The sequence below is a fragment of the Blennius ocellaris genome, assembly GCF_963422515.1.
Source record: "Blennius ocellaris genome assembly, chromosome: 6".
Classification (NCBI taxonomy): Eukaryota; Metazoa; Chordata; class Actinopteri; order Blenniiformes; family Blenniidae; genus Blennius; species Blennius ocellaris.
The window spans coordinates 4,062,900-4,087,843 of record NC_137655.1 but is presented as its reverse complement, the minus strand read 5'-3'; the positions used below and the strand labels follow the sequence as shown (position 1 = coordinate 4,087,843).

The 24,944-nt window shown below is 46.1% G+C and overlaps 1 protein-coding gene across 1 annotated transcript in view; it reads right to left on the bottom strand.

Moving 5' to 3' along the window:
• gli2a (GLI family zinc finger 2a) overlaps positions 1–24,584 on the bottom strand; it is a 60,288-nt gene extending 35,704 nt beyond the window's left edge. Inside the window, exon 1 of the mRNA XM_080498003.1 lies at positions 24,445–24,584. The gene's annotated coding sequence lies outside the window, so the exon portion shown is untranslated. The remainder of the gene's footprint in view (positions 1–24,444) is intronic.
• Positions 24,585–24,944: the final 360 nt, after the last annotated feature.

Genomic DNA, 24,944 nt, shown 5'->3' with positions numbered 1-24,944 from the left:
TATGCTTCGTGGACTTTTTCATTCCTGTTCTCATCATATCGAGTCCTGAAACTCACCAGCAACTCCCGAGGAGCGTAAACAATATCTCCGGTTTCATAAATAATACAACAAAACAAAGCTGCCACTGTTGTTCTGCTGGGAATAAAATAAAACCCCGGGTGTTGTTTGAACGTAATGGCGTCGTGATGCCGCGGAGGAGTCTCAGGAAAATGTACAGTCTGTCCTTCCAGGAGCGATTGTAAATTGAATGATTGTCTCGTCGCAGTATGAAGATCTGTTGATCTTTGAGACTAAGTAAGTTGTAAAAATGTGTCTGGTGCCTCCTCTTGCCTTTGAGCTCACGGTGGGGGTGGGGGGGGGGGGGGCAGTGGCTGAGGGCCTCCATGTTTCTACCGAGACCTCTGCCGCTGGATCCCGGCCAGCGATCCCTCCCTCGCCTTTGTGCGTGAGACAGGCGGCCAAATCTGAGTCAACTCGTGTGTTACAAAGCCAAAAGAGGCACCCAGTAAATGGGCAGAGAGGAGAGCGAGAGCTGGGGGAAAGGGAGTCGGAGCTTTTGTTTCACAAGTGGAGCCAGAAGTTTGGGCTTTGTGTGCGAGGTGCCCCCTGCTTGTGCTGCCTGGCACATCTCTGGTGGTGGGGGGGGGGGGGGGGGGGGGGTGGAGAGGGCACAAGGCAAGAAGAAAACTCCACTTAAGTTAAAGACAGCCAAGGAGGAGAACGTGAATCATTCGACAGTACTCCGCTTTTAAGTTTCTATTCTTCTACGAAGATCTCTTTTTTTTATTCCATAGGAGAATGTTTTGACGAGTTCAATTCTTTTTTTTTTAATAAACAAGACTGAGAAAACACATACACAAACACAGCACACAGAAGTTGATCCAGAGGCAGCACAGAGAGAACACCCCCCCGCCTCCACCCCCCCCTCCCAGGATGGTGCTGCTGGATGTGGGGGTGATAAGGGCTGAGCGAGACGTTCCATCACCCAGACAGCTGCATTGTTTGCAGGGCTGCAGGGACGACTCCCCGACAGGTACGCGCACTGGGACGACTCACACCCCTCACTTTCTTGATTTACCGCCTCGCCGTGCCCTTTGCGTTGGCACGTCGGGGGCTCGCTCCACCCACGGCGTCCAGAAACGCCGCGCAAAGGTATCACACCAACTTTTCTTGAAAGTAGCGAAGTAACGTGGCAAAGAATGATTTGGGCACAATGATCAGGCGACACCGTCGCCATGATTATTTTGAAAACTTTTAAAAGTACAAAGTCGCACTGTAGTCCAACTCAACAATTTGAAAAAGTAAAAAAAAAAGAAGATTCATAGTGCTTATGAAAAAAATGTTTACATAAACATTTATTTTTTGAATATCTTACATTTTATCACTTTTTTTTTCAAAAGCTGCCTACTTCTGCAATATGTTATATTTAATTTAAGTTCAGTGTGAACAAAAGTATTTGGCAAGTCATACAATTTATTGGCTAATATGCAATTTGTACACAACTTCTTTCTGTTATTTGCACTATAGAACTATAGAATATGTTATTAATATTTTTTGTAACACTTCTGTATGGCAGTTATTTTAATTGAACTGATTAAATAGTTGAAAAAAATCGACAGAGAACAGACTGTTTCTGTGTCTGTGCCTTTAAATGCTAATGAGCTGCATTTGACCACGCCTACTTCACGACACTCATGGGGAAGATCAGTGTTGCCAGATCGGGTGGGTTTCTACCAAGTAGCTAACGCTAGCTCCTACTAACTCTTATAGTTTTGCATATTATACAGAATATATTCACTATATAAGTAGTTTTTGGAAGTTATTTTATTTTTTGCTACAACTCTTCATGAATACAAGTTTCACTTTTCTGCTGATGTGAAGACTAAAAGCAAAGGCACCACAGAACTCTGGGTAAAGTTGACGACTCTGCAAAAGTGCAGGTGAGGTCTTCTAAAAAGGGCCAGCCGACATGCAGCCAATAGCCTCTTTGAAGTCATATTTGTGCTTCGTCTTAGTAGTCCTCCACCCCTGTGATTCACTGAAGAAAAACCATGTATAAGAACATCAGTAATTGAAAGTTGTGAGGCCCACAAGGAAAGTTGAATACATCTTCCAACACCACAATGTGTGAATGCACATCATAACGGGACGGAGTCGTCAACGAGCACAACAATGTTGTCGGCATTGGCAGGAGATCAAAATGATCAAAGCCCACGGCCCTCGGTGCACCGAGAAGCTTCAGTGTTGCTGCAAGTTTATCATAAATCAATCTAGACTAAAAAGGACTTTGAACTAGTTTTTTTTTTCAAACAGGCACAATATCTACGCTGATCTCTCATACCGTTGCTCGTTTTAAGATTGGGTCTATCTTTTTTGGCCAATTTGCCCCCATATTGAAACCTTCTAAACATCCTGCCAAGCTGCAACACGTCAGTTTGCATCTTTAGGAAAGGTTTGATCTTATACTAAAGACAAAGACGACGCTCATCTTCACAGGGAAAACCATGCCGTGAGACTGGAACAGTGGATCATCGCCAGCATAAGAACCTGACGTGTCGCTTTCTGACCAGAAACACTCGATGCACACGGTTACGACCGAACCGCGACCTACCTGTACCACTGCTAGCTAACGCCACCTCACCCTGACATTAACAGAGGCCTGTTCCAAACCAGGGACTCGGGCAAAGAAGAAGGAAAGGTACCGTCATATTGTCTGAATGAAGCCCCCGCCGAAGTGGAGAGTGAAGTGGGGCTCATGTCATGGAAGTACTCGGTGATTATAAAGATACCATGACAGGACAGGCCCAGCTAGGAATAATTATATATATGTATATTAAAAAAAAAAAAAATCCTTTGTTGTACTTTGAGAGAAAGAGCCAGTGAGAGTAAGGGGTGGGGGTGGGGGTGGGGTAGAGTTAAGGAGTAGGAGAAGTGGGGGTGCTCCATTCGACAGGAAATTCCACCGAAAAAAAGTTGGCCCGGTCCCTAACTACACAGCGCCGTGCCAATGGCAATACACAAACGCTCATGTGCTTGCATACACACTCACACTCACAATCACACAGACAGACACTGATTTGTTCGGCAGTTTAAGTCTCGGCAAAGCAACCGGCAACCGGCAACCGGCAACCGAGACAAACACAAACGCGTTACTTGGAGGTCGGACAGAAATACCTTGTATGCGCCGACCCATCCCCTGCAAGTGTTATGCCCAAGGTTAATAAAAAAAGTGTGTGTTCAGCCTAATCCGGGAATCCCGCGCTACACACACACACACACACACACACACGACACGAAACCATCAGGTTTAGTTTGTAAGACGTTGCTTCCTCCAGGGCAACACATGGGCGAGTGATGGCGACAGAGGGATTAGGAGCTTACTGGAGAGCACGAAACCGCCGCCACCCCTGAAAAGAAGTTTCAATGGGGGTAGCTCTTTGCACCCCCGGGAGAGTAAAATGACACCTTTTTTTATTGATAAGAGGATTTTGGGCAGAAGGTGGGTGGATTAGGCCAATGGTCTCCCGAGATGGCTTGGGCGGAAATTCATTAGTCCCTGTGAAACGGCGGCTAAGCCCGTGTATGTTATGGTGAACACATCAAACGGCCGCCGCCTGGGAAGACTCGCGCTGTTGTTTTACAAAGGTTTTATGTAAAGAGTGCTCGGAAATTTTAAAGCTCCTATAACTTTGCAGGAAACTCGGGATGTTTTTATGACTTTTGGGGTTTTTTAAAGCAGGAGGTGTCAGAGAAGTTACCGCGGGGAGAGCTGGCGTGCGGCGGCCAAGCGTTCATAGCGACGTCGCTTTTTGATCCTTCTACGTCCACAAAGTGTTGGATTGTTCACCCACCAATAGGGAACGTGAGCTGGGATTATCTGTCATCATCCAAGGACCAATGAATTAAGAGTTTGGGACCTTAATGGCAAACAGTTACCAAGTAAATCGCCCCAAAAACTGAAGAAAAAAAAAATTTCCCATGGATGAGTGAGGTACCTCATGGAGGAGATCAGCATCTGTTGCCATGGAGACGCTTCCTGCTCAGTAATTCCCACAGTGATGTTGCTACCTTGACATGAGCTAACGGCTATCATGCGAGTGATGCTAACTTGGTTCCGCAAACAAATGTGGCGTTGGCGAAGGTCCGCACTCTACCGAGTGTAGCTCTAGTTTTTTTTAATTATATACGTGTGTCATGCTGTTTTGTGACTGTGATGCTGTGGCTTGCAAACAATTTCATTGTATTTCCTGTACATTGACAAGAGAGATATCAAATCCAATGTAATATAATATATTGATGATTTCTGTAGTTTCAGATAGTTTCTCAAAGGGTGAAGATCCTCTTGTTCTTCTTTTGTGACGTTTTCATGTTCCTGCCCATGTGTGTATTTTGAATTGTTTTGAAATTGCTCATATATGTTGGCCTCGTGGTGCACTGGTGACTCACGTGTGCTGCGACTATAAGTTGGATCTAAAGGCGAGCTTGAGGGAAGGTGGCAAACTTTAAGGATACGTTGGAGTATCTGAGGAGAACTGAGGAGTGCATTCTTTCTTCTGATAAGGTCTGCATTCCTGATAAGGATTTTTTTTCCCCCCCGGATAACGTATGCGTCTCACCGCGAGATTAAAATCCGAGCGAGTTGCTTGCATGTTTATATCCTGTTGCCAAAATGCCCTCATCGATCCCACCCCTTGCCGTGCCCCTGACGGTGTGTTGTATCATCCCGCAGAGCCGTTCCAGGCCTTCGCCGCCTCGGTTCCCGTCCCATCCTGTTTACAGGAACCCGGCTCAGACCCAGCTGGCTTCGCTCCTCTGCGATTAGTCTCTGTCAAATCTCCTCGCCTGCCTCGGTCAATCATTCCCCACTCTCGGCGTCAATCCTACCAACCACACGGCCCGGGTGATCCATCACCTGGGCCACGAGGTGCCGCAACCGCCTCCCCTAATTGTTCTAAAGACTCGGCCAGGAGAGCCTCGTCTCACCTGGGCTGCTATTAAGTCGTGGCGCTAATGTCCATTCAGTGTCAGACGGGAGCCCCTCGAGGGACACGGGAGGGCAGAACCGACGTGCCGCTTTGGTCAAAAGCTTTCAACTACAAAAATGTGTTTGCACATACAGTTCTCTTCAAAGTACGGATATAATGCTTAAAATTTTTTTTAAAACGAAGGATTCACGTTTATTTTGTGATCCACTCAAACTGTCTCTGAGGAGACGGGGAGAAGAACTACAAGTTAATGGTGAGTAAAGGCCACTTTATTGTGATCGGGGTTCATTAAGTGTTTTCACATACGGTGGCTTGCCAACGTTTACATAACCCTTTGTCTTCTCCACATTTTATCACGTTACAACCACAAATGTAAATGTTTTCTATTTGGTATTTCATGTTATAGACCGACACACACATCCACCACAAGTCTGTGAACAACAATATTTAAGCCCTGCCAGAGATTATTGATTGGATAAAATGTTGGAATATGATTTGGGACTCTTTTTTTCCCCCCCTGCAGTTATTTTGCGATTTATTCGGAAGTGGTTTGGCGAATCGTTAACTAAAGTTGGAGCCACTTTTTCCTGAATGCTCTGCACGTTTTGATGTGCTTTTTGTGCGTCCGTACTCCCAGTGTGGGACTAGTTGCTCACAGAACAGTCACAAAAATAATAATAATAATAATAATAAAATTCGACGGCCACCAAGGAGAGTAATCTTTGCGCCTTCGCCACTAAGGCAGGCACAAGAAATATACACAAGGTTATTTCTGTCCTTTTCGGGCGACACGCAAATGTGCTTCGTTGTTTCCCCAAAAGTTTGGTATAATGGGATTAATACCTAATGAGTGACATACATCACCTGTCGTGAAGCTGAGCGTGTAGCCAGGTTGCGTCTTTGTGGTTTGTTCGCTGCCTGTGGCGGGTCGCGGGCCTCTCCGTGAAGACGGATGATGCGTCAGAACAATCAGCTTCCTCGTGCGGACCTTGTGATTTATGGCCTGCACCACTCTGGAGCACAGGTGTGCGGCCGATCCGAGGCATTAAGGCGCCGGGCTTCGTTATTGTTGCAGCGGCGCTCGTGAAGTTAAAAGGTGGCAAGGTAGGGGAGATGCGGGAAAACCAACAACCCACAGTTTCCGGCGGGGGTGGGGGGGGTGGGGGGGGGGGATGCCGAAGCGCCAATCAGATGAATTCCCCTCAAATGGCGGGAATTCACAGCTTCTCCTCCGTCTCCTGCGAGCCCTTTAACCTCTCAGACACAACTGAGTGAGAAACTGCCAGTTCACACAAAGAGCGTCCTATGTATGACGGCAGCCTAAGTGCAAGCTCAGCATACACCCCCCCCACCCCCACCCCTCCCCCAAACATCACTGAGGGGGGGCCTTTTTCTTTTAAGGGAAGAACGGAAGGAGGAAGTGCCCAAAACAGTCACACAATGTGTGGGAGGAGGAGGAGGAGAGCGCACATCAATCTGAAGACATCTCAGCTGTGCAGAAAGGAGGGAGGGAGGTTGAGGGGGGGGTCACACTGAGGTGAGCCCCCCCCCCCCCCTCCATCCCCCGTTCCTCGGAGCCGGTCTCTGGCCCTGCCAGAGTCAGGGGGGGTGATGTGGACCCGGCCTGGTCTCTATCAAACTGTCTCGGTGAATTGGTCAGATGTGTCCCTGCTGCCGGCTTAGAAAACGCCAGATTTCCATCCATCCTGAGGGGAAATATAATTCAAGAGGGAACTAATTCACGTCGAAAAATGTTTATACGCAGCGGCCTTGGAGGTTACATTAAACAACTGCTATGCATTAGTTTTGGAGTGGTGTTCATACAAACCGTTTACAGTAACCCTGAAAGCATTTTCAGATCTATATGCGCCACAGGACTAACTTTAATATGTGTTTAAAAAGCCCAGCGGTCCTCAGAATCGGTGGTGGGAATAAAGCACATACAATGCATTGCAAAAGTGGTTTCGTCAATTCAATGTTGCTCCTTATGAGCTTTTAAACACACACTACGGTTTTCTTACACTTCGGGAGCATCTGACTCAAAGGTCAGCTGTGATTCCCGCATTTTTGAAGAAACGCAAAGCGGCGGCGGCTCGACCACTGCTGGCGTTTTTAACGCAGTGTGTAAAGTGCAGGCGCCACTTGCTGCAGGTCAGTCATCCAGATAAGATAAAGCATTAAGTTGAAGCTGTTTATAAACACAAACAGAGCGAGAGAGAGAGAGAGAGAGAGAGAGAGAGAGAGTCGGGGTCTCATGAAGCCCCTTCTCTCCTGGTCTGTTGCTTCAGGGCAGGATTCAGCAGGGAAACTTGGAATTGGGTTTAAAGCACTAACAAGAAACAGCTGCATAGAAGGTCAGGGGGCCTTCAGCCGTCGGTGACACAGCTGCCCCCTTTCTTTAGACCTGACAATGCTGCCACACTCGTCCTCTTTTTCTGACCTGGATCAAAACTTAAGCTTTGAAGCAGTTGGTTTAACTGATAATTATAATAAAGTCGGTTATTTCGCCCTCCCTATCCATATAACCGACAACGTAAATGACTAGCTCATGACAAAGTCTTCTTTTTAAATTTATTGAAGTTATTGTTATTGGTGGTTTTGAAGAAGTTGGCATCCTCCTTGAGCCACTGCGATTTTGTTAACCGATTTTACAAAATGTGCAGAATAGACGTGAACAACCAAATCCTGCTTTAAAGATCCGTGGTGCCGAAATGCGCTTCGCCAGTGACGGAACGTGAATGGTTGTTTGCCGTTGTATGACTTAAGCATCTCAAGACCAACCTTCTTATTTGTAACACTCTTTCACAAACTATTAAAGTATTAAAATGAGAGTTTTTTCACATGAATAAACTGTCGGAGACTGTGTATTTCCACGTTTGTCTGCAAATGCACTAAATGGATAGTGTGTAAACGAGTGTGTCAAAATGCTCATCGTCAGCGTGTCCAGGCAGTAAATCAGCTTCTACGTGTGTGAGCATAATGTTAAGTGTGTGACAATTTTTTTTTACATGTGGAAAGCTTCAGTGGTTCAGGCCTGCCGTTCTGAACTCGCCACTTGTCACCCAGTCACAGTTTATTTGTCCGGAGCTCTGTGAAAGCGGTCCAACGAGATGTGCGAGGTCACAAACGTGTGTTTTCAACGTGTGGAGTAAAAGCGGTAGAAAAGACAACGTTAATTCAAATCGGGTTCTCTTACATGAGAGCAATTTTTTTATGTGTGGTTTATATCTCCATGCCCGAACAAATACAGGTAACAGAAAAAAGACACTGACGTCAGCCTGACCCCCGATCACTGCTCCATTCGGTTTCCCGCTCGAGGTGAAAGCGATCGAATAACAAAACAGTGCTCACTTCTTCTTCTTCTTCTTGGTTGTTCCGCAACCCGGAGGGCTGCCGGTGTTTACTCAGCCTTAATGCAAGTATGGACGTCAAATAAACAAGAGGCCCCCGCCAGTAACACAGGTCCTTTTCATCAGGCCCCCACTGCCAATGGCGTCGGGAAGCCAGGAGGTTCGGTGACGTTGGAAGAAGAAAAAAGAAGTTTGATCCACGTTAGGAATCTCTATGTCCGTCTTGTTCAGACCGTGTGCAAGGAAGATGGAAAAGTTTATGGAGGAGAGTCGTGAAGAGTCAGAGGGAAGAAGGTGGCGCGAAGACGCACAAATCAAAGAAAGTTCTTCATGTCAAGAGCGGCGCCGAACATCCCGAACACCTTCAGTTGTGCTTGCATCGGCACCGCGCGTTTCCTTGACAGTTGACAATAGGAGGCAAGGAGAAGACTCCCGAGACGAGAGCGAGCGGCCGGGACATTACTCAGCAACAACAAACAACAGCCCCTCAAGATAAGGGATCATTTGTCACCGGGGGCTTGCTCTGACAAACGGCACGCATTGTATGATAAAATTAGCCGACACGCCGCTTCCCCCGTGCGACACTGCGAGAGTTGAGTCACCCCGGGGGTAGGACTGTAGGGGAATCTCCCTCATCTGACAAGCACTTCAGTGGGCGTGGGCTAGAAAGGGCTTTCAATCATGGCGAGGTTGTTTGCAGGTTTCGCGAGGCTCAAATTCATCAGGGCTTTTGCTGCAGACTCGGGGATAGCTGGGTCCTTTTTTTTTTTTTTTTTTTTACTGATTTAGAGTGCGAGAAAACATAGAAAACCAAATACAAAGACAAATCAAGAGAATTTCGAATGTGTCTGAAGCTGAATGAGTTGTGGACGCTTTGTTATTTATAGTATTAAATAGTGCCAATTAAAGTTAAGTGAGGCCATTAGTGATCACAAAAGATCGGCCTGTTCTTCTGGTGAGTTTAAATTGGCGACTGAACATTTAATGACAGGTGAAATTGCCGCTCCGAACAATCATGAAGAACAGTTATAAAGCAACCATTATTGTTCCTTCTTAGCAAAGTCCCTCTTCCTCCAGCATCTGGTCTACATTTTCGTGATGCATTTGCTCTAAAGTGCACACATGTAATCTATAGTGTTTCAGTGAATATGTCAAAACATGTGCATGTCAAAGAAAAAAAAAAAAGAAAAGACAATTCCACATTGAGGCATGTGATTAAAAAGTGAAAGTCTGGTTTAGGGGGAGAATCGGTGCTGACAGCGATACAATCAAGCGGTTAAAGAAAACGTGGTGAAAACATGCAGGTTCTGATTAAGGCCTGAACTCTCCCCATCCCCAGTGCACATGGAATCTGATCGTACATGAGACATGAGGTGACCGAGCTGTGATTGCAGGGATAAAGTCTTCATTTGGAACGACGACTGGGATCACAGTTTTGTTCTTTGACTGTCTTCTTTTACGTCCATGAAGCTCAGACTGAAATGCAAAAGCAAAAAAAAAAAAAAAATGCTTGGTAGGGTATCGCTTACTGTCAAAATGTTGACCCTTTACAGGACTATTTTGTTATTTCCACATTTTTTCTTCTTTCTTTCAAACTATTGTAAGTTAATGACACTGAAAAAGGATGTGGCTTGTACTCTTGAAGGCTGGATGTATTTTGAGTTTGCATGTTCTCCCTGTGAGCTTTGATTTACTTTCACAGTTCGAATAAACTGACCTGATGATTCTAAGGCCCGGTTTTCTCCCGGGCATTCTCAAAAAAAAAAATTCCATCCACATGTCACTATGAACACGACTCAACATGAGGCTCCAGGGCATGTAGTACATATGCCAGGCCTTTAGGGGCGCTGTGACTCACCAAATGCACTAAAAACGCAGAAGAAGAGACAGAGCGCATAGATATTTAGACGTAGACTCCTGCTGCTCCTCCTGCTCCTGGTATCAGTAGCTTCTGCAGTGTGGATGTAGTCCACGATACACACAAGATACACACCACACCTCAAAGCCGAGCCGGGGTTTTAGAATTTCAAAAAAACCCAACAAACTGCGTGCTCCTCGTGTGAATGGTTGGCAAAAAAACAACGTGTTTACGTGAAACGGCGTTCTCGTGTGGGCGGCCCGTAAATTGCCTGCAAGGCTTGATTGTATAGCTTAGATTGGATGTAGTTGATCACATTTAATCATAAAATGAGTCGCGCTTTCAGAAGTAAAACCATGCATTGAGGTTCTAACGTTTGGAGGGTTTGTGTGTACTCACCCACATTGACTCTGAATTACTGCCAGACAGCCTCCATCAGCAGACACACTTAAACATTTGGGAAACAAATTTACGGCTGCGGCATTCGGGGAGATTTCAGCCGGAGCGCGGCGGCGATGATAACAGCGGCTTTTCATGAAAGCTGCGTGTTTTGGAAGGACGGAGTCAGACTGCGCAGCGACGGCGCGATGGAGCGTCAACATAGTGAAACAATTACAGTGTGGAGTCATGCTACGCTGCAGACTCCACAACAAATCCAGGGTAAAGTCTCCTACGCTTGTCATGACTAGATCCACCCATCAAAAGGGAAAAAATAACACTTCGATTGGCCATTTAACCCTTCGTGCTTGACTTTTGTGTGCAAAACGGAGTCGCTCAATGTTAGACTGAAACAAACAAAAAACAATCCTCAGGTTGGACGCGCTCTTTTTGTTCCCCCTTCTCTTTGTCACTGCAGCTTTTGTTTCGGCAAAGCTTTGATTAAAAAGCATTTCCCCTTCAAAGCCCCAATCATGGAGCACATTGAAGTTTTTAACTATGCCTGGCCCGGCTCTTGATAATGATCCACATGTGGCACCGTTGTGATCTCCAGCAAGCAGACTCTTGTTCTCTTCTGTGTGTAGAGGGTGCCACATGCTGCCACTGTATTATTCTAAATCTTTTCTTTAAACGCGCCACATGAAGCAGTTTCTGGAGGAGCCAGATGGCGTTGCGCTTGTGCGCTGTGGTTTGAGGAGAGCGAGAAGCCGCCACTCTGACATCGGCTCTGACGGCGTCAGATATCTCTGACGTATTTTCCAGTACGGAGACCGGATTACCAGAAAGTGCTGCTCCTCAGCAGCGTTTAAAGACAGTTGTGTGCCCTGCGTGTCCCAGTCAACCCGGGAATAAAGGAAAAGTGCAGTGTATAGTCAGGACATACAGTGATTGTGATATAGAACAGTATGTAACTGAGTCCACTTGCCATCATGCCGTGTTCTTGTTCTACATTTGGTATATTATTATTATTGTTCGGCACCCTGCAGCGGTTGAAGGGACAGCTAGAACAGATGTGGAGGACTCAGGGTGGGGACCCGTCAAACTCGGAGGGTGACTGCAGCAGATCCAGGGAGGAATTCTGAAGCCTCGGTCCAGAAGAGTCTGAGGAACAGCTGAGATCGTCCACAGAACCCTGAAACTCCCAGACCTCGGGTAGAGGAGCTGAGCTGAGAAGAGAAATCAGTGTGGCTATGAGTTGTAATAAGAGATTCACTTTTATGTAACTTCTGGGATCGCGGTATGTTGGCGAATACTGAGCTCAGATAATATAATATATTTTTTAAAAAAGGAGCCTTTGGTTGTCAGACTTGCCAGGATGTGCTCTGTTGCTGACTTTCCAGTTGATTTTGCTTTTCTCATATGATGACAGAACCTTGAAATTAGCCTGTGGCTCACGCTAACAGCGTGACCTTTGGCAGTGGGCCCCTAAACGTTGCTGTTTTTGAGTGTAAGGCCACACTGCGCTGGCGTTGAGGCGCATATTGTTAGGATGTACCGTGTCACGAAACACCACATTCCTTCTTCCGGCACTCGGGCATCAATACCATTTCACACTTCAGTAAAACTGTGATCCTTTCCTTTTACTCCCCGGTGGGTTGGTGATCGCTCCTCTTCTTGTGTGGTTCCACTAAGTGTACATGGACATAAAAGACATCGAGCCACACTCTCACCAATGTGTAAATAGCTTTTCACAGCATGGCATCTCCCAGTAATGAAAAGACATACTGTTGAAGGACCGAACTTTATAAAATGGGCACATATTTAGTTTTGCCCCACACGTACAGGAGATTACAACACTGAACGTTCACATTAAACGCGGCCAAAGTGTCCGATTGTGCGGTTAATGGTATTTCAGTAAAGGCCTCCGAGGACAGTTTACAACAGTTTCTTCTTTTTTAGTGAGCAGTTGCGTGTCTTTAACAAATCCATCATTTATAAGAGCCAATTGGTATATTTTCCTTTTCTGAAATTTCTGAAAAAAAATGATAATTTCCTCGTTCAGAAGAGCCAAACGTCAGCACATGTGTTTACAAGGCCAGCGCAGGTCTGCGAGGATGGGGAATACCAAACAAGCAATGACACAAGTCTTTCTCCTGCACAAAGACTCTATTTAAAGTCAACCACTCTGCCACAGGGCGTATAGAAACAGAGCCCTGTTTCTATAGCAATGGCCCAGCCTGTGACATCTGATCTCCCCCTTGTCAGACCGCCACTTGTCAGCTCCTATTAGGGCTCGCCGTTGCCTCTGCTTACATGTGGTACCCATCACCCCAGACCATGAGGTAGCGATCCGGCGTGGCTGCTCCAGCGCCCGGCCCCCGGGGAAGCCTGGCTCACTCAGTCCTGGGATCACCTCGGGTTATATGTGCCGTGTTATGACAGCCTAATGGAGCTAGTAACTGTGTGGCCGGAGAGAGAGTGAGAGAGCGGAGGAGAGAGACACATGTATGAAGCCAGGATTTGAGATTTGAAAAAGCCTTTAAGAATTATGTAAAACAACAATAGAATCATTATTATTATTATTTGGTTTTATTCTGTATAACGTTATTCAAGCTAATGTTGAGGCAGAGATTTCAGTCAGAGTTTTTGGAGGCTCAACATTCTTTTTATGAAGGAAAATATTGTTACCTTCGCCAACGAAAGTTGGCCGAGAATGTTATGGTTTCGTCTGTGTGTATTTATTTATTGGTTTGCGTGTACGTAACTGACGTTCCTAACATTTCCGTGTCCGTCCCACAAAAACAGCGAAAAAAGAAATGTCCCATACAAAGCGGATGAGAGAGGCACCTCATAGAGGAGAGCAGTGTTTGTTGCCATGGAGACGCTCCCTGCTCAGTGTTTCACACAGCGATGTAGCAACCTGACCCAACTAGTTAGCATCGATATAAGCTAATGGCTATCATGCTAGCAATGCTAACTCGGTTCCGCAAACAAATGTGGCGTTGGCGAAGGTCTGCGTTCTACCGAGTGTAGCTCTAGGTGGGAGATTGTTTTGGCGAATGAGAGACAACACCCCCCACGTTCCGCCCCGCGGTCTCTTAAGAATGAAGGCAAAGCCAGCAGGAATCTTAGTGAAGGGTGTTGAGTTACCAGAGCGCGAGAGTAACATAAGGACGTGCTTTCGCAAAATCTTAATCATAAAAAAAAACAAAAAAAACATCCAAAATAATTAGAAAATATTCACTGGTTATGTCAGCCTTTTTGGTTACCCAGCTTTGTATTAAAAACAAACAAAAAACAAACAAAAAACAAACAATAAAAAAGTGAGCCACCCCCAAAAGAAAGCCTTGTATTATTGTTGCTCCATCTGCCCCCTTCTGGGGCAATTACAGTCTCGAAAAGCTGCCTGAACTTTAGCCAAACACAAGATGACACTCAGGCTTGTGTCGACACAAAACCCATTTCACCAAATCGCCAGCAGACTCGTGTGCACACCTGCAAAAACAGCTCGGCTGCAACTTTCCCCTCAACAAGAGTTGGTTCAGCAAACGCAAGAACGACGCAATGACATACTTTTTCACACACAAAAACCCTTTTTGTCTCACCTTTTGGGAAGAAAACCAGGAAAACAATGTTTCTGACGGCTTTAATTTCCTGTTCAGTTCGATCGTCATTAATATAAACCAAAGCAAAACTTTGATTCTCACAAGCCAAGATGGATTTTATTTATTTATTTATTTTATTCGATTCGTGTTTAGATTGGTTAAAATGTCAGTGTGGTTCAGTGGTGAAAATGTGAAGAAGCTCATCTAGACTCCCCAGAAACAAAGTTTTATTCTTATTTAGCAACTAACTTTTATACGAGGTTGACAAACATAAGGCCCAGAGAATAAAACGGGTCGGTGACTTTGCAAAGTAAGATTTATTGAGTGGATTTTTAAAAAATAATAATGAGCTCCTTATAATTTATATATTTTTATATTTTTTGGAGACGTGAGCTCCGAGATCACTCGAGCTTTATGATTGTTAGTGAAGAATCAGTTCCACACTGCGACGACGGCATAGTGCTGACATCGTACCCATTTTTCGTACGAAAGGCATTCAATTGGAACCAACGTTTTCATGATGAACTTCTTCCTCTTTACACCAAAATAAAGGCAAAGACTTGGATTTAAATGTTTGACAGATGGACTGACGTAACGGAGCCTCGCCCTCCGGAGGGAAAATTAGTCTGACACTCCTGGTTTAACGCACGGAGACAGAAAAACGCTCCATTTAGTGTCAGAATCACGAGTGGCTATGTGTTCCATAAATAGATTTTTTTCAGTGAGCATATTATTATTATTGAGCAACAGATCTTTGTTTTATTATCGCAAAAAGATTGTTATAAAAACTCTCAAATTGAAGAAAAAACCAAACCAAACATCTCCGCAGCTTAAATGCTAAACTTAATGACATGTTGATGGATAGTTTTAAGCATATATTTCACCGGAGGCACTGTTTATATATATTTTTTCCATTCCTTGTGCTAAACGTTGCAGCGAACTCGTGAAGGGATTTCCAGTTTGTCGTCCCCTCACCTCTCACCTGCCGTCGTCGAGGCTGAAACCCCAATAAGTTCCCATTAGTGGCGTGGACATGTCCACACACTTTCCCGGAGCTAATGAAGGAGCGACGTGGCGACAGCAGAGGAAAAGCGAGGAGAGAAAAACCACATTGAAAAGCACCGAAGGAGACAGAGTGAGTCTCGGAACTCGCCAAAGGCGGCTCTCTCTCTCTCTCTCTCTCTCTCCACGAGCCCTCAGCCTCTGTCCAAAGGCTTAGGGCCACTTCCTCCTCTGTAATTAAAGGGTTATCCCTCTGCACAATGGAGAAATTAAACTGTAAAAACCTCGCAAGGCAAATTACAGCTTTTCCTGGGAGTTAGAGGAAGTGTCTTGATATGTAAACAATACCCCCCTTCAGCTGAGTACCCTCTCTGTTTCTCCCCCTTCTTTACCCCCCCACCCCCACCACCACCACCCCACCACCTCCTCTTTTGTTCCGTGGGAATTTCAGACGGGGCCAGATTCTCTCCGAGACCACAATCGTGCTGAATGCAGAGGATTTACAGTACTTTTACCGCTAAGCATCTCAAACCTGTTGTGCCAAAGCTAACACCGCGAGGCGAGAATCTGCTCCGCTCCACACACACACACACACACACACACACACACACACACACACACACACACACACACACACACACACACACACACACACACACACACACACACACACACACACACACACACACACACACACACACACACACCCGAGCTTATGCAGTTAAAAATGTGGCTTCAAAATGTAATGGTGACAAACACAGTGAATCCAGGGGGGGGGGACATACCTTCATTGACTGATAAGTATTTGGTTAAGGAAAATTCCTGAGCATGCTCAGTAAGGGCGCACCATGTCATAAAGATTGGTGACCAACAAAAGTTTTATGATATATTTTGTTCCGTAAAATAATGTCTTCAGTTTAGAGTCGATTGCATGAGTTACAGCCGAAAACACAGATTCTGCTTATGTTAGGTCAAAAACAAACTATATCATAGCTACATGAGTTTAGTGCTTTTCTCCGAAAAGCTTTAAAATCTTGCCCAAATATTGGTTTTATCGTCTCTATGATAATACTATAATCTCATAAATGGTCAAATTGGAGTAAGAATACCAAGGAAGATAAACACAACGATAATAAAGGATCAGACCGTCTATTCTATGTAATCTCATTACAGTAGCAACCAAATCTTTTAACAAATGAAAACTATGAAAATACGCCTCGTGGGACTGTTACAACCTACTTCATGTCATTGGAAATGTATTAACCCTGATCAAATTTAAGCCGTTGAAACAAAAACCCTTTTATATGTGCACACGTGTTGAAGTAATTCAAGCACATTATATGGAGACAATTTCTAAAACAGTGCAAGTCCAACACAGAACCCCCAAATTAGATCTGTACCGAAGCGATTGATCGGATTCAGTTTGAACTCTGAAGGAGGCTGAAACTTTCCCCCAGTTAGCAACTAGCAGCTAATATGCACGCAGTTTCGTGTGAACCGCAAATGTGTATAACCGCAGGAATCAGACTTCTTTCTTTTATAGATTACTGAATGAGTGTAGAGCACAATGAAAGCGGTCAATCATACACTTCCCCCCGTTTTTTTCCCCCTCCGCGCGTCAGACCGGCGGTGTGTCGCGAACATGTCTGTATTCGCCGCCGTCGGCAGATGACCCCGCTTGTCTTTGAAGCCCGAGCCAAGAATTCTCGGGCTTAGCTAACACCATGGGGGAAATCACCTGGCAAACAAAACACAACAGGCTTACACGCTATGCTAACACACACACACACACACACACACGCACGCATGCACGCACACACACACACACACACACACACACACACACACACACGCACAAGCCCTCTGTATTCGTAGACTCACTGACGTAATGAAGCCGAAGCGGTAAACGCGTCGCAGTAAGCACTAAATGAGAAGCCTAATTATATCTTTCCAGATGAACTGAGTGTTTAGGGATAATAACTTCACAGAGGAAAGTTTGAGACATTTGTTTTCATTTCATTGTTGGGATAAGAAATGAATCTAAGAACGACTGTAATCATATGCTTGCTGTTGAGCAGAGATCACATGTTCCTCCTTCTCGCACAGTTTTTTTAATAGTTGAAGCTGGAATGACTTTTTTTTTTTTTTTTATCTCGCAAACTCTACATATGAAGTCGATCCGAGCTAAAAGTGGTACAGTCGGGCAGTTTGGAGAACTCGCCATGCGTAATGTTTGGGTGTGCTGAAGTGGTGAGAGTTCAGGATTTAAATCTCAGACATCCTGTTTCTAGACTGGATGCTTTTATACTCCGGCCAGGAATACCACTCAATATCCAGCTGTTACAGAGCGGCCGTCGGCATCTCTGCATATTTCCCGCAGCTGTACAATGACTGACATTACAAATCACTTCTCCATATGGCGGCATTTGGTTTGTCGTTTTTCTGAGGGACCTGAGAGGAGAGCTGACGACCGACTTTCCTGTGACTCCAGAGTGGTGGAACCAATAGTAGCACAGACCAAAGGACTTTCTCACAGTATGACCACTGCAGGGTTGCTGTTGGTAGAAAATCTCACCAAGGATATTTGTTTTGGACCATCTTGAAATTGAAGACGAAACCCTCACCCTAACCCAAGACTCGGTTCACTTGGGAGGGAAGGGAGCGGAAAATTTTCACACCTTCATTTGGTTCAGGTGGCGTTTAAATTTACTTTTGAGACCAAAACGCCTGGAAAATGTCATGGAGTTACAGCAGCTGCTGGTTAGGGGGCGCTGTAGCCCGAAACAAACACTGACCAGAGAGGAAGTAAAGAAGAAACATGGCTCAATGCTTGGTCCAGACCGAAAGAGGAAGTCCTGCCGCTTTAGTCTGTGGTGGCTCGGCTAGTTAGCTCGTGGCTAATGGGTCGCCACAAACAACCACGATATATCGTCTTCTTTTTCTGCTTCTTCTGATTTGCGTGTTTAGTTTTTGCTTGATTGCTACCCAGAATGTATAGCGCACTATGTCAGGTCCTCTCCCCAAGGTCTCTCACCCTGCCCACAAGAAATATCTTTTGCGAGCGAAGCAAGAAGTCCCATTTGAAAGGGACAAGATGTCGCTTGTTAGCTCAGGTTCAGAATTCGGGGGAGATTTCACGATGTCCAAACGAAACGTTTGAGAGCTCTGGTCCGAATCAGACAGTGGAATGTGAACGTGCCCTTAATGGATCATAATCCATATATGTAGAATGTTTTGATGCCCATTTCCTGAATAGAATAATTATTAATTGAGATGAAAAAAAAAAGTTTCCCGAAAATCTCACTTTAAGAGCCTAACAGGAATAAGGGCAATAAACAATTTACTCACAAATCATATTAATCATATTATTTCCAGTCAAATGTGTCCCCATTAGAAGCTGATTTGTAAATAGAAGTTTCAGTTTAAACGGAGAAAAAAAAGAACCGATTGGTCGTTTAAGTGGCGCCGTTTCAGTTTTTCACTTCCTGTGTGTCGTAAACTGGTCAGGAGCCGGAGCGTTGTGGGATTTTATTTATTATATCTGCGTCAGCCATTTACAGCGACCCGTCTGGGTGGATCAGGTCCACTGGGGACGGCCGAGAGCTCCGTCTGGATTCACCCTCTGGAGGAGGCGACGGCGGAGAGATGTGGCCACAAGGAAACACACAATAGTAAAACTTTTATGTTTTCATAGGCGCTTATAGAACCTGCACCGCCTCCGCTTGAACCCAGCGGCTACCGGGCACTGGCTTTTGGCGAGTTATTTAAAAATGCCAGGCAGCTGATCTGTATGAACAAGTCCAGCTAGAGGAGCCAGCGGCCCCCCCGAGTGCGGAGTGATTACACTAATTGCTGGATGAAACCAGAGGCAGAGGAGCTGCGACGTTGAAACCTTAGATGTGTGATTACACGGAGCTGCGTTTCCCCGACGGGACGGAGGAATTTCACTTGATGGCCGAAAAAAATCTATTTCCTCTTTTGGCTTTTGTGTGTGGCGGGGGCGACTGCAACACGGTCGCACCAGGTATGAATTGTGCAGACGAGGATTTTGATCCGGTGGCTTGGCACACATTTTCTTCCGTCGAGGGTCTTCGGCGGTTGTGGACATTTAGTCGCGGAGGTGTACGCTCAACCGACGGCCGCAGACGTGGTTCTTTTTCTCACGGGTGAGTGGGTTTCCTCGCAACATGCAGCGCTGAAAAAGACTTGATTTCTACGAGGGCGGACCGCAGCTGCCTCGGCAAGCGAGGGTTGGGGGGGGTGGGGTGGGGATAAGAACCGGAAGAGCCCAACCACAGACTGTCCGACTCAAGACCAACTAAGCCGTAGCAACCAGACCTGTTTACACAAGCGCCTCCCGCCCGTGTTTACAGCGAGCACACATTTTTGTTTCGCCACGTCTGAACTCCTCGGACGTTTATTTTCCCTTCACTTGAACTGTGAGTGTTAGGGCTAACATTAGCGGGTGGAAGTAGCTGGGGCCGGGAGCGCGGGGGTCTGGCGGATACCGGGGGTGAGGTGGGGTCACGGGGGGGGGGGGGGGGGGGGGGGACTTTTTTCAAACGAGCGCTTTGATGGCGGTCCACAAGCCGATCCGCGAGCGGTTGCCTCAGGCGACACCTTGGAGGAGAGGAGAGCGCCGGAGCACCTTCTGAGCCGATTCCCATCGGCCCCACAAACAAAAACAGGACGGGAAGCGTCTCGGAGGTGGTGGGTGGGTGGTGGGGGTGGAGGGGGGGGGGCATGGATTACACACGGCATGCTGGGAAAGAGCTTTCAGTTCAAGAGAGGATGCAATGCAAAAAAAAAAAAAAAAAAAGAGAGAAAGGGGAAGTACGAGCGGAAGAGTAGAAAGCACGGGGAGAGAAAGCTAGCTGATGGCGGTTTGGTTAATCCCCTAAAGCATCCGCGTATCGCCTCCACCTCGGAGGAATGCTGAGTGTTGGACCCGGAGTCTGGAAACCACAGGGAGAGTTGCAGTCACAGGTATCGACCCCCCCGCCCCCCCAAAAGCATGTCGTGTTTGCTTCTTTTTAATTCTTGGGAGACTTTGAAGCAGAAATATAAAACCAATATCTGAAGATGATTTATGTTTCCTCGCCACGTCAGAAGCTGCAGGCCTTCGTTGACAATAGATTCTAGTTCAAAAGACTGTTTTTGATAGTCAGACCTAATCTAATAATTGGGTTTATATGTCTTCTAAGGAGACGTGTGTCTTGTGAAGTTGGACGACATATCAATGTAGAGCCCGTCACTCGTGGGGAATTCCTTTGGAACCTTCATGAGAGAAATAATAAGGACAGTCCAACAGAAATTCAACTTAGATCTCTGCAACTTTCTGAACCAAGAAACTGAGGGAATCTTAGTTGGAGTGACAGACGTGGATCTGGACAGACCTTTAACTTTTGAAAAAGTTCCTGTTGAATTTAGTTCTTTGTGTCGTGCTTGGGTAAGTTTACATGACCTTTTATTTAATTTTATTACATACGTTTTATAATAAGATGAGATATAGACGCTCTTTGGTAGAAGAATTTGACCAAAATTTACACTCTGTAATTACAGTTTCGTCCTTTTGTTCATTGCATCAGAAATACCGGCGACTCCTTAAATCAGTAGTTTGACCAAGTCAGACATGTGAAAATCTCAAGTCACGTCAAGTCAGGGGTTAAAGTTTAAGGTACCTGATTGTCGCAAAGTTTATTACATTACAAAGTAATTACATTACAAAGTATTACAGCAGCAAAATGTGTTGCTTCTGGACCGGTTCCAACTTAATGCCCGTACAGGAGACAAGAGGCATGTAAACTGACTCAGCGTACCGTGAAACTGCAAACTGACGACCAATAAACTGCAAGTCATTCCGGGACAGAAACAAAATCGGTCTCCATTTGTTGGAGGACAGCAGTGACTTCCTGATAGTGTGCCGTTATAGACCCTGACAGGAAAATAAACAACACCGGGACTTAGTCGATAGGCCTTCCTGTAAGCTTGTTGCTTGCTTGACTTCTCGGGTATCAAGAAAGACTATTATTGATATGGCGTTCCAAAATGTTAGTGCACATGACACTTGATAGAACCGACTCCCTTTTAACACGGGGGGGGGGTACGAATGTGTACTTTGGGCCGTTAAAGGCGAAATCCATCGCGTTCGGTCGCTTTGGAAGCCGAGGGGAACGACTTCGTGGACGTCTGACCGCGTAACTTGATCCACATCTGAGGAGAGCATCAATGCACAGAAAGGATTCAACACTTCAACTCACTTGGAACCGTGAATACATCACGGCGCCCCCTGTCAGAGCGCCCTGAGCTACTTTTCCTCTTCTTCTTCTTTTTTTTTGTTTGAATACTTCAAGCGTCATGAGACGAATACGCTGATACTTTCGACGGAGGTGGAGGGCCACAGAGGTCTGGCATGAATGCAATCATCCCTGCATAACCTCAGCCCCCCGAGAACCCCCCCCCCCCGATAAACCAACGGGTGGAAGCACGGCAGCGTAAGAGGCTCATTTAGGAACATAGAAAGAAAGGCAGAAATCTCTTTCTCAGGAAGATTAGTGGCCCTCCCTTTGGAGTGGGCCTGCGGATGGGGAGGGACGAGGGGCGAGCCGTGGTGGTGGTGGGGTCTATTTTTCCCCTTGGACATTTTTCTCTGCCAGGAGGGGCCGTGACCCACTCCAGAGTACCTTCCACAGAAAGGCCCTGTGGCCGGTGCAGAGACCCCGACGGGCCAGGGGGAGCGGGGGCCTTCAGGCTAAGGCTTCCCCGGGACGACCGTGATTAACACCCTGGCTTCTTATCGCAAACCCTCGCTCTTCCCCGAGACAGATTAATTATACCGCAGCGCTCGTCTCCGCCCGTCTATGCTGCAGTGAGCATTTCAGATGCTGTCTGATGCATTTTCATGAGGGAGAAAAAAAAAACTGGAGCCAGAACGATTTAAAATTGACTTCGTGTTTTGGGGAAAGTAAGTGTTGACATACTGTAGTTTTTTTTTTCTCCCTCTCTCTCGCTACGCTAAGATACATCACAGTTGTGAATAATTATCTGTAGACAATGTGCTTTTCTCATGCTGAAGAGCATCAATCTTTCTCTACACTTAGCAGGCTGGCGGCCAAATTCCAACAGAGGTAAATATAACACACTGAAAAAAAGTCAGTTACTGAGCTTGTCTGCTCCACTGGCCTGGTCCAGTCAACACCAACGTGAGCGATGAGTGAAAGACTCTCCGAGGCAAACTTTTCCTTGCGGATTATCATAAGGGCCGCGACGCAAAAGCTTTGGCGGGAAAGGCAAGGCAGGAGGACTCCTTGCACGCTGGTGTCTGGTGTGAAGTCAGGGATGAGGGAGGCACATCAATCACAGGTACTTCCCTTTGAAACCCTGAGAATGTTTTACAGTCCTGGAAGCGGGCGCCTAATCTGAACACATGTTCCTCCAACATGGTAAGAGCACAAGCCAACGCCAGACTCGTAAATCCCAGCGCCCTGGAGTCGGGTTGCACAAAGCCTGTGGAAGCGCGCCCTGTAGCAAGACAGATGCAGGCTGTCAAGCAAAATGTGGGTGCCCATTTAAAACCATTAACGAGGCCCCGCCAAACAAGTCTAATTCCCGTCATGTGGACCGAACCCGACGCAGCGCCCCCCCCCCCCACCCCCCCTCCGCCTTACACCCACAGACACACTTCCATTATGTCTCCACACGCTTTGGGAGATGCAGACAAGTTGGACAGGGCAAGGCACGTCTCCGTGAAACACAAAGCGAAGTGAGCTCTCGCCACGAAAACCAGTCGTGAGTTTTCGCGAGCAGCTGAAACGTCGGATTACAGCGAACAAGACGTCCCCAGGATGTTTCTCCTCCAGTTACGCCATTGTCCCGTGCGGTTTGCCCCCTCCATCGCAGGGCGCCTTGGCGATTTCGTCTCAAAGTGCAAGTCAGCAGAATAAACCGGGGCGTTTTCATGAACCAGTTTGTGGCGTTTGATATAATCCCACATTTCCTCGTTTGATCACGCGTGCTATTTTTGAAAACTGGCGCAAATGAAAGTAAGGAATCATGGAAAATGAAAGTAAAAAGCACATAATTACCATCAAATAACAAACTAATGTCCTACTTTTACAGTGACAGAATAAGCTTTGTGATGGCAGGCCACCAGGCCCTTCATTAAACAGTAAGTGACTGGTGCGTTCCGGCAGCGGCCTCTTGCACACTCGCCAGCACGTCTTCCTGAGGGTTTTCAGTGTCCACCACCGTCTCCACAGGCAGGCGTTAGTAATTCATAAGACGGATATCTCAGAGGCCCCAATGAGGTCTCCCCCCCCAACCTCATTACGAGGCGTTTTCATCACACATCCACTAATGAAAACATGAGCGCTCATCTTTTAATTATGACCCGTCGTAGAAGGAGCCTTGCACTCCCGTGCAGCCTCGGCGTTACCTCACAAGCACAAATAAACCCTAATGGTTGCCGAATGGGTGTTTTTTTTGTTTTTGTTTTGTTTTGTTTTGTTTTTTTCAAGGGGGCAAGGTTACAAGGAGTCAAATCCCCACCGCCCACTCCTACATACACACAACTTTACGAGACTCACAATGGTCATATCCGTCTAAATGCCTCAATAATTCATATTGTGGCACCAACAATATTTTTTATTTCAGCTAGGTTTAAAAAAAAAAAAAGAAGAACTTGCCTCCTCTTTGTGGAGGTGCCAGTGAGGACGCAGCGAAACGCCCTAGTTTCTCGCCGCGCATCCCCAAACAATTAAGGCCCATGGCTCCTCTCGTGGCAGGCCACCAGGCCCATCATTAAGCAGAAATAGCGCTGAAGCCACAATGTCATACGACATCTTGTTTTGCATTTCAAAAGGTTACCCCCCCCCCTCTTCCTCTCAGACTTTACGCGAGGCCTCTGATAAACCATGTCGTCCACTGCTTTTTTAGTAATTCATGAAATTTACACTCGGGAGGTGAGAACAAGGTCTTTCAGCCTCATTATAGCATTTTTTCATCACCCATTCTCTGACATCTCTGGAACACGACGGCCCCCGTGTCCGGGTCGAACTCTTTTCATGTGCCACCCAGTTACGTGTGTGAGTAGCCATCATGTCTCAGTTCGCTGCACTGCGGACTGTACAGCCGTCCAGCAGAGGAGAATGGAATCTGCAGGGAAGTGTGACCTCTTACAACTGCGTTTGAAAGAAACGTGCGTGTTTGACCCTCTTCGGAGATAAAATAGATGTGCATGCCCGGTGTCGATGAGAATAGAGCTTCACCTCTGGTCAACGTGGTCGGCGAAGGCTTCTTCGGGAGTTCGGAGAAGCTGCTTCCATCCAGTCCCGGAACTTTACACTCCTTCTTGTCGGAGGCGGCAGGAGCTGAAGTTTCCATGTTGCTCTTCAACTTCTGTCACGGCCTAAGAGAGGCGATAGACATATTGACGTGCAGTCAAAGGACAGAAGCAGGATGGACGGATATACAATATCACACGTTCATTTTAGATTTCACATGCAGTCTGAACACTAGCATTGGAAATGTTCTGTTAATAATTTCTTCCATTATTGTTGCCATTTTAAGAGTTTAATTGCTTCATTCAATGAAAAAAGAGTTGCAGTTATTCATATTTTAAGGTTCGAGGTTCAAGTTTACTTTATTTATCACCCAGATTTTTGTCATGCATTTGGCACATCATAACAAATAAAGACACACAAGTGCTCAATATTTCACTATTTACTAAGAAATAGTTAAGATAACATCAAAAATAGATGAAAGAGAA